Source organism: Octodon degus, unplaced genomic scaffold, assembly GCF_000260255.1.
Source record: "Octodon degus isolate 3935 unplaced genomic scaffold, OctDeg1.0 scaffold00132, whole genome shotgun sequence".
Classification (NCBI taxonomy): Eukaryota; Metazoa; Chordata; class Mammalia; order Rodentia; family Octodontidae; genus Octodon; species Octodon degus.
This window is the reverse complement of record NW_004524708.1, coordinates 3,511,055-3,520,556: the sequence shown is the minus strand read 5'-3', so window position 1 is coordinate 3,520,556 and position 9,502 is coordinate 3,511,055. Positions and strand designations below refer to the sequence as shown.

Here is a 9,502-nt window from a genome sequence, read left to right as displayed (position 1 = left end):
CAAAGGGGCCAAATGTATTCACTGGAAGAAAGGTAGCCTCTTTAACAAATGGTGCTGGAAAAACTGGCTCTCTACATGCTGAAAATGTATACTAGACCCAGGACTATCACCATGCACTAAACTAAAGTCAAAATGGAATGAAGATCTACACATGAAAAACAGAAACACTAAATCTACTGGAAAAGAAAGTAGGTGGAAATCTTGAAGATATAGGGGTAGGCAAATATTTCATGAACAAATATGAAACTGCGCAGGAAATACTTGAAAGAATCAACAACTGGGACCTCCTGTTATTGAGAAGTTTCTGCACATCAAAGTAAACTACTAACAGAGTGAAAAGAAAACACATAAATTTGGAAAAATTCTTAACCAATAATCACTCAGACAAAGGTCTTCTATGTAGAATATATAAAGAACTAAAAAAATTCAGGCTCCAAAATTTAAAGACCCAATTAAAAAATGGGTATCTGAGATGAATACATACTTCTCAGAAGAAGAAATACATGAGACAAATATACGAGAAAATGTTGCACATCACTGGCCTTTTAAGAAATGCAAATTAAAACAACATTGAGATACCATCTCATCACCAAAAAAATGGCTATGAAATAAATCAACTAACAACAAATGCTGAAGAGGCTGTGGGGAGAAATGAACCCTTCTCCACTGCTGGTGGGAATGTAGACTGGTAATCATTATGAAAATCGGTGTGGAGATGCCTCAAAATACTAGGGTTGGTAATTCCATTCATACAGCTATTTCTCTCCTGGGAATTTTCTCAACAGAACTGAAAACGTTATATCATAGAGATATATGTGCACCCATGCTTATAGCAGCACAATTTCTCGTAGCCAAATCTTGGAATCAACCAAAATGCCCATTACCTAAGGAATGGATGAGAAAAATGGGGTATTTTTATACAATGGAGTATTACTCAGCTATAAAGAAAGACAAAGTCTAAACCTTTATAGGTAAGTAGATGCAGCTAGAGCTATACTCATAATTGAAATAAACCAGACCCACATGTGTAAATATCATATTGTCTCACTAATGTAAGTATTCAAAAGAAGAAATAAAACCTGAAAAGTATCACGGATACAGTTAAATGGAAAGAAAACCCCAGAACTTAAGGATTAAACAACAAAGAGGAGAGAAAGGAAAAAAGACAGGAAAAAGAGTATGGGGAAATGCATGCAAGTATTTATGCAGGATGGCAGAGGTGATCGTACTAAGAATTTCCATCAGGTTTTTGAAAATAGCAGTTAATGTGTAGAATTCTCACCTTGTCTAACGCTGTATGCTGATATCTGTGGACTAAGCAAGTACATTGAGGACAGCAATGTGTAACACAAAAACCATGCTTGAAATACCTGCCATCTTGGTCTTCTAAATGTGTACCATTTCTAATGACATATCAATTATTAATATACTCTCTATAAAATAAATATTTTAGAGAAATGTAATAAAAGAAAAATACAGATAAAAATTTTAAGATTTCTTGAAAGCATATGGTAATATTCCATCATATGTCCAATCTTGCATAACTATATCTGCTAATCTGAGCAACATATTTTATGATAAAATAGATAATATATCAACCATTGTTAATCAGGTATTCTTGTTTTGAAAATCTGTAACATATGTATTGTTGTATGTTACCATGTTTCTGTCTCTCTATATTTGTTTTGTTTTTCTTACTTTTGTTTTTATTCTTCAAAATAAAATAAAATTTATTTGTTTTTGTTTTTCTTACTTTTGTTTTTATTCCTCAAAATAAAATAAAATTTAAAAATAAGACTCAAGTGTTCTCACTGAAAATTTGTGCATCTCAAATCCAAGGTATCCCTTTCATTTTCTATATGCTGTTTTCAAATTTTATATATTCTTGACTATGTTATTTTATTTCTTCTGTTAGGATCTTATTATCTGTCTTAGTTTCTATTACCATTTTACATAACATTTCACAGTCCCTGCTGATCTCTGACAAGCTGTTCTTATAGATACTTGCTTCTTATCTTGCGTTTGTTATTTCTTTCAGAAGATTGTCTCTAATAGTGGATTGGCAAGTTTGAATATTCTCAGTTTCTGTTTCCATTATTTGCCTGGCTGTAGTAGAATCTTATAATGTTGTGTTAAGATTTTCTTTTCCATTTCTTATCATTTCTACTATTTGAATGTCTGTTTTTCAGTTTTTGCCAATATTCATTTTTCTTTTAGATGCATGACCTCCAGCTGTCCTTCTTTCAGTTCATTTTAAAGGGAGCTTTTATCTGTAGAAATTGATATATTTTTTTCTCTAAATATTTCTTTTTTATCTTATATCAACAGATTATTTGTTTTTATTGCTTACATTTCTATACTTATTCTATTTTTTGATTATTGACAATCACCACATCATTTTGAGTTTTAAATTATTTACTTTTTAGTTGTTCTAATGTTTCTATCATTTGTTGTTTCCCCAAAGGAAGTTGATTCATTATTTGCTCCTAGTATTTTTTTTTTGGCCTTGGAGACTATGATATTTACAGATAATTTTCCTAAGATCAAGACATTCTTTACTATCTTCTTTTGTTTTAATTAGCTTGGATTGAATAGTGTTCTTTCCTTCAACCATATTCTTAAGTTGATTTTCATATACAACAATTTTCTGAAGCAGAGATTGTGTAGTCAAGGTAAGAGTTTCCATTCTGGTCTTCTAAAAGCATACTGCTTCTAATGTCATCAATTACTGCTACACTCTCTCTCTTAAGTAAATGTTTCTTTAAAAAAAAAAGTAATAGCTGAAAACAAGAGACAAGAAAAAATTGTCATAGGACTGTCCTGATACAATGTTGTACATGATTAGATTTCTAAATTTCTGTGTAAAAATTTGTAATTGTTTATTTCTATTTTTTACTATTTTTTATTTTTTTCATATTTTGTATGCATTTAAAGTTTAGCATATCAACAATTAATGGAAAATACCTGTTCCATGTTATGTCTAAGGTGTTTGATATTCAGATGGATACTGATGTTAAGGTCAACAGCCTGTTTTGGGGTAATAATATCATTAAGCTTCTCTTCTGGAGGGTTAACAACTTAAGTTTGCAGAACAAAAATTAAAGAAAAAGAAGGGCTATGATGATAGCCAACATTTTGGCCCTAGCCCTTCAAGGTCAGTGAGGACCCAGGAAATAAGAGAACCTGTACTGTAACACCACGTATCTCAGTGGTGTCCCAAATTGTCTGATAAAGGAGATTATGGGGCCACTGAGGAAAGTGATGGATGATGCAGGGTGTGCCTAATGAGAGTCACATGGAGAGAAAACATTCTCTCAGGATTTCACAGAGAGCAAATTGGTCAAGCAATGGCTATGACTCATTCACATGGCTGACACTGACAAAAGATCTACAAACTGCTGTACAGGGTTTCAGGGTGAATCCTGAGGGGATTTGACTTACCTTGCCAGGTACAAAAGTTAAATTTTTTGTTATATAAATCTTGCTTTATCTAGGCCTTAACCACCCAGCAGAAAAGTATAGAAACAAGGTATTAAAAAGTAAAGCCATACTAATCTGCTGAGTTGTAAAAGGCTCAAGTAAACAATTTTTGACATTGCCAGTCATATAGAAAACCCACTACTATTATGGACTACTGGACTACATTGGATTTCTTTGTGGAATTCATGCACCTACAATATATGAATGGCAATGGAATACTCATCTCTTACAAAAGTAAACAAAAAGGTGGATATAAATGAAGGACCATTTTGTAGTGAATAAAAATATGTATCTGTATATATTACACAGACAACAATATATAATATATTAATTATTGTAACTGTCTTACTAACTTGTTGTGACTTCTTTCTCAATAAAATTAATAAAGAAAGATAAGAGGTTTCATTGTTGTCTTAAGGATTAGATTCTCTACTTCTGTTACTTTTTCTGTATCTGCATAGACTCTTTTAGGTAATTTTATAAGGAAGTACTGAACTTTTGCAACACACTGCTTAGTAACAGAATTGAATTTGGATTTTGTTTTGAGTAGTACTGATCCTTGTTTTACCACTATCCTTATTAATTAATTAAATTTATTCTTATAAATAACACGTGGGTCCATGTAAAAGAAACTATAAGGCATATTTTGAACTGACCAAAAATGAAAGCCTAAAATAGAAGGATTTGGTGCATGCAGCTGAAATAGTACTTTTTAAAATTTTTTGTTGATTTTAATGAGAAAAAAATCACAATGAAACAGTTTCAAAACAGGTTTTAGGATAGTTACAATAATTGATACATTGCATATTGTTGTCTTTATTGTAGTTATTCAGAGGACAAGATGTAGACATGATATTTTGTCTAAAACAATATTAATACAAACCTCTCTAGAGAAGAATTTTTAAACATAGATTTCTTTTGTAAAAGTAGAAAATTTTAAAATCAGTAAACTTCCTCTTGATAATCTAGAAAAAAGCAACAAATTAAACAAAATTCATAGAATAGGTGTAAACTCTAAAGGAAAGTAGAAAACACCTAAAATAGAGAAAATTAATAAATATTAGAATGGCCTTTGGAAAAATGAATGCAGCTTCTATGTCAGTTGTAAGACTCATCAGAAAAGGTATCATGTGCATCCATGTGTGTGCACACAAAGAATTAGAAGGGTACAGAGGAATAGTCCAGTCACTGCCAGAAATTGACAGAACACACAGACCTGTGCAAAGGAATGAGATGAGCACACTCTGGGGCCTGGCACACTGCTTAACTTAATGTACTTCCTGTTCCAAATTAACAGGGAAGAAAAATAAATTATTACTACAGACTCCACAGATCCTAAAAAGACAAGTGATTGTAACAAATTGTTACAGGCAAAGAGACTGATAATCTGGGCGAAAGTGCCAAATTCTGAAGACTAAAGCAAAAGTACAACCTCTCGATGGGGCATGGGGTGAATGCTTGTAATTCTCTTGTTCTTGGAGGGTGAGAGGGAAGGTTGGCAAGTTTGACCCCACCCTGGGCAATTTAGCAACTTTGTGAGACCTTGTCTCAAAAACAAAAACAGAAATAAAAAAAATAAAAATGAAGAAAGTTCTAGGAAGAAGCTCAATGCAAAGGCCCTGAGTTTGGTCTCCAGTGATGAAAAAATAATGTACAGCTCATCAGGTAGGCTGAATTCTAGAATGTTCACTCCAGGAGTTGTACATCAACCAACTAATTTCTCTCCTGCTAAGATTACAATAGTAATGGCTAAGAGAAAGGACTCACCATGCCTCAAAGACCATATTTATGGAAAGCAAAAATTAACATAAATCCACAGAAAGAAAAAAATTCTCAAGAGAAAAAGAGATTTCCAAGCATAACTCCCTAGTGCCTTTCTTCTTGGCTCAAGGATATGTCATAGATTAAACCACTAAAATTTGTGCAGTAAAACTTGGCTTCAAGAGAGTTTCCTAACTTTCCAGCAAGTTAGCAAGCTTCTCTGCCTATATGACCAAACAAGACTATGTCACTAATTATGCCAACTGTACACTGCTAAAAATGAAATTAGCTCCCTTAACTTGTGGCCAGGCACATTTTAAATACTAAAATCATGGCCAGGGAGGTAGCTCAATGGACTAAGCTCCTGCTTAGGCAAGTGTAGAGACTTGGGCTCAATTCCAGGCACCACATGACACAATGGCCCTGCCCTTGGGCATGCTGAGCTGATCACACCAAGACCAGGTGTGGTGACACACACCTGTAATCCCAGATCTGAGGAAGCTGAAAACAGGAGGATGGCTAGGAGTCTGAGCTGCATGGTGAGACCCTGTAATGAAGGCATTAAAAAAAGTGCCAAATATTATTAGTTATCAGAGAAATACAAATTAAAATGACACTAAGATAACACTTCAGGTCATTAGAATTTTAAAAGCAGACAACCTTCAATACTGAAGGAGAAATATGGACAAATGGAACCCTCATATTACCAGTAGGTCACTAGATTTTCCCACTCATTTTAGAAAGCTGTTTTGCATTTTCTTATAGGGAACACCTATGTCTATTCTGTGATTTAATAGTTTTATGTATTTATTCAAGAGAAATGAAAATATTCACCCACAATATACTTGCATAAAAATGTTCAAGGAACTTAATTCATAATGAGAAATAATTGAGAAGGGAAATCTTAACATCCATTGACAGGATAGAAAAATATATTAAAATCTTGAACAAAACATTTGCATAAGCTATTTATGGTATACTGGCACACTGGAATATTTCCTACCATTATGAGTGATTTCACTAATGATACATACAACAACATTGATGAATATCCTAAATATTAAGTGGGAGATGACATGTATGAACAATATACACTGTATAGTTCCATTTGTATGAATGTAAAGAATTGGTGAAGTAATCGACATGTTATCAGAGAAGTGGTTATGTAGGGTTGCATTAAGGACCTTTGTGACAGAATGTTTTGTATCACAATTGAGAAAATAGTTGCCTATTTGTCAAAAATCATTGAATTATGCATTTAAGAACTATATTTCTCATTTTGTAAATTTCATCTCAATATTAAGGACAAACTTTTAAAAGAAAATAAAATGCAATTTATTGAAAGAAAGAACATTTACAAATTACACATACTCCATTATTCTATTTATCTAAAGTGATTTTTTTTTCAGAACCAGAGATTGAACTCAGGCCCTTGCACTTACCAGGCAAGTGTTTATTCTACTGAGACATCTCCCCTGCCCGCTAAAGTTTGAACAAACAAAACTTATGGGTTTAGAAATAAGAATAGTCCTTGTCTTTAGTTGAAATATAAGAACAGATCATGAGAATATTTTAGGAATAATAGAAAAATATTCTATTCCTTAATTGTGAGAGCTGTGACACAAGCAAAGACATCTGTCAATAAACGTCAAGATTCATATTTAATTTCCATAGATGTTATAGAAGTCAACTTGAAAAGCTAAAAAGAAAGTTTAACCATAGACGTATATTAGAAAAAGCTAAAGAAGAAAACATTGTTCTGTGTATTGATTTCAAGAAGTTATACAGAACAGCACATTAAATCCAAATAATGTAGATGAAAGAAAGGAAAACAGTAAGAATAGAAATTAGAATTCTCGGCCTTTTGGCTAAGATCAAGTGTAGTATCTGTTCTTATCAGAAATTAGTGATGTAGAAAACAGCCTATTCTAGAGTGAATGAAAATCAATAGCTTTTTAAATAAAAAGAACATTAGAATATGAAAGCTTGCCAAAATTGCTCAACAAATAACAAGAAAAATTATCAGAACCAAATAAAGAGTGCCAGTATTGATCCTTTAACTATTAAGAGATCCTAGAAGCATTATTCTAATGCATTTTAAATTCAGATACAATAAACAAATTCTTAGGAAGTACAACTTGCAAAAAATGGCCCATGAAAACCAAGAAACTGTAGTAGTTTAAATGTATGTGTAATATAAAACCTCTAACTCGTAAACATTTCTTCAAAGAAATTGGCACCCAGTTATCATGAATGGTGAATTCTTCCAGTGTAAAAGGAAAAACATAGTACATAGTGTCTCAACATGCACAAACTCCACCAATTTATGAGATAATGTAATCCACTTATCAGAGTATTGTGCTCAAGCTGAACAATCATGATATAAATCATGACAAGAATGTTATAATGAAGGAGAATTACAGTTCATTCTTCCTCATGTGCCAGTATAAAATAAAACATCCTAACAAATGTAGTAGTTTTCAAGAATGAATTTATTACACACACAAACACACACACACACACACAAACACACATGCACATGCACACACACATGCACATGCAATGATTCATTATCCATTTATCCAAAGAAGGCAGATTGAAAACATGAGTTGTTTTCATAATTTTTCTATTGTGAATAACAATGCAATGAACATTGGAGTGCAGATATCTCCTGAGATCCTGAGTTTGACTTTTCTGTTTTGTATATACAGTCAGGCTTTCATATCATTCAGGTCCCTATGTGGAGTTTGAATCAGCTGCCAACTGAAAATATTCAAAAAATGTCAGAAAATTTCAAAAACCCCAGTTTAAATGCCTGCACACGAAGCATCAGTGAGGGAGCCACATGTGGGGGCCCGCTGCAGCCCTCTGCTGCCTGGGCCTCCATCTTCCTCCAGTGCTCGTTGAAGCACTTTCTCCTCACATTTCATTAGTGTGCTATGCGCTGGGCTTTGTTGTTTGCACTTGTACTGAATGTGTATTGAATGTTCCCCTTGTCATTGTTCCTGGAGTAAAAGTCATTATTTACATAGCCTTTGCATTCAGTTAGGTGTTATCAGAGGTAACCTGAGGATACTTTAGCATACAACAGTGCGTTCATATGTAGATACTTTAGCATACAACAGTGCGTTCATATGTTATATGTAGTTACTGTGCCGTTTTAGGCACGTGGCTTGAATATCCGCAGCTTTTTGCACCTGAGGGGGCTGTGAAACTAGTGATCATGGTAATTCTGGGTGACACCTCTTATCCAGGAGTAGTGTTGCTAAATCATACACGAGTTCTACTTTGAATTTTTTGAAACTCTTCCACACTGCTTTTTATAATGGCTGCACCAGTCTCTTTTCCACCAACAGCATCCAGAGCTTCACTTTGCTCCACAACTTCTTTCTTGTTGCTCCTGTTTTCATTACCAGGTGATACCTGGGCCTGCCGTACTGGCTCCGTCCCCAGGGCTGGCTGAGATAGCAATTGAGACTGGGTGTGGTGGCGTGTGTCTGTAATCCCAGCTCTTAAGAGGCTGTAAACAGGCGGATCACTATGAGTCCCATCTAATAGTGAGACCCTGAGCACTCTGTAGATCCTTCCCTAAAATACAAAAAAAAAAATAAAAAAAAAATACAAAAAAAAGTTATCAGGTGATATCTCATTATGATTCTGATTTTCATTGCCTTGATGATAACTGATGTTGAGCGCTTTCTGTGTCCTTTCTTCAGAACTAACAATTCAAAATAAATCAAAACAAAGCATCTTCCAAATTCTCCTAGTCTATCTAGAGTGGCACAAACCCTTCTGTCTAGGATATAAAATTCAATTTTCTTCATCAAGTGATTTGTTTACTTGTTTTCTCCTGCTGAGCTCAATACAAAATACTATCAACATGCTCAGTTTCCCAAACGATAATAATAGCTATTATTAGATTTTTAAGAGAGACAATTCTGGCAAAGTATGGTAAGAAAATCCAATGTAGGAAGAGAGCTCACTGGAGAATCTTTAAGCAAGGGGAAGTCCTTTGTGTGGGTACAGGGGCACAGCCGAGGTCGGAGACAAACCAGAGCCTGTGAGGAGATGAGGACTCAGTGTTTGCTGAGAAGTGAATCTCACCATGCAGAAGAGCAGAGTGTCATAAGAGTTTCAAGCCTATGGCCTTGAAAGGTTTGGGCAGAGGGCAAGCGAAAATTCCGAGGGTTTAAAGAAAGTGACTGGCGCAAAAGACACAGTAGGGAAGGGTTGGAGGGTGGGAAAGTGATGTGAAGTGAAA

The 9,502-nt window shown here is 34.2% G+C and overlaps 1 pseudogene; it reads left to right on the top strand.

Annotated features, from left to right (window-relative positions):
• Window positions 1-7,088: 7,088 nt before the first annotated feature.
• On the top strand, window positions 7,089-7,197 carry LOC111812637 (annotated as a pseudogene).
• The last annotated feature ends 2,305 nt before the right edge of the window (window positions 7,198-9,502 follow it).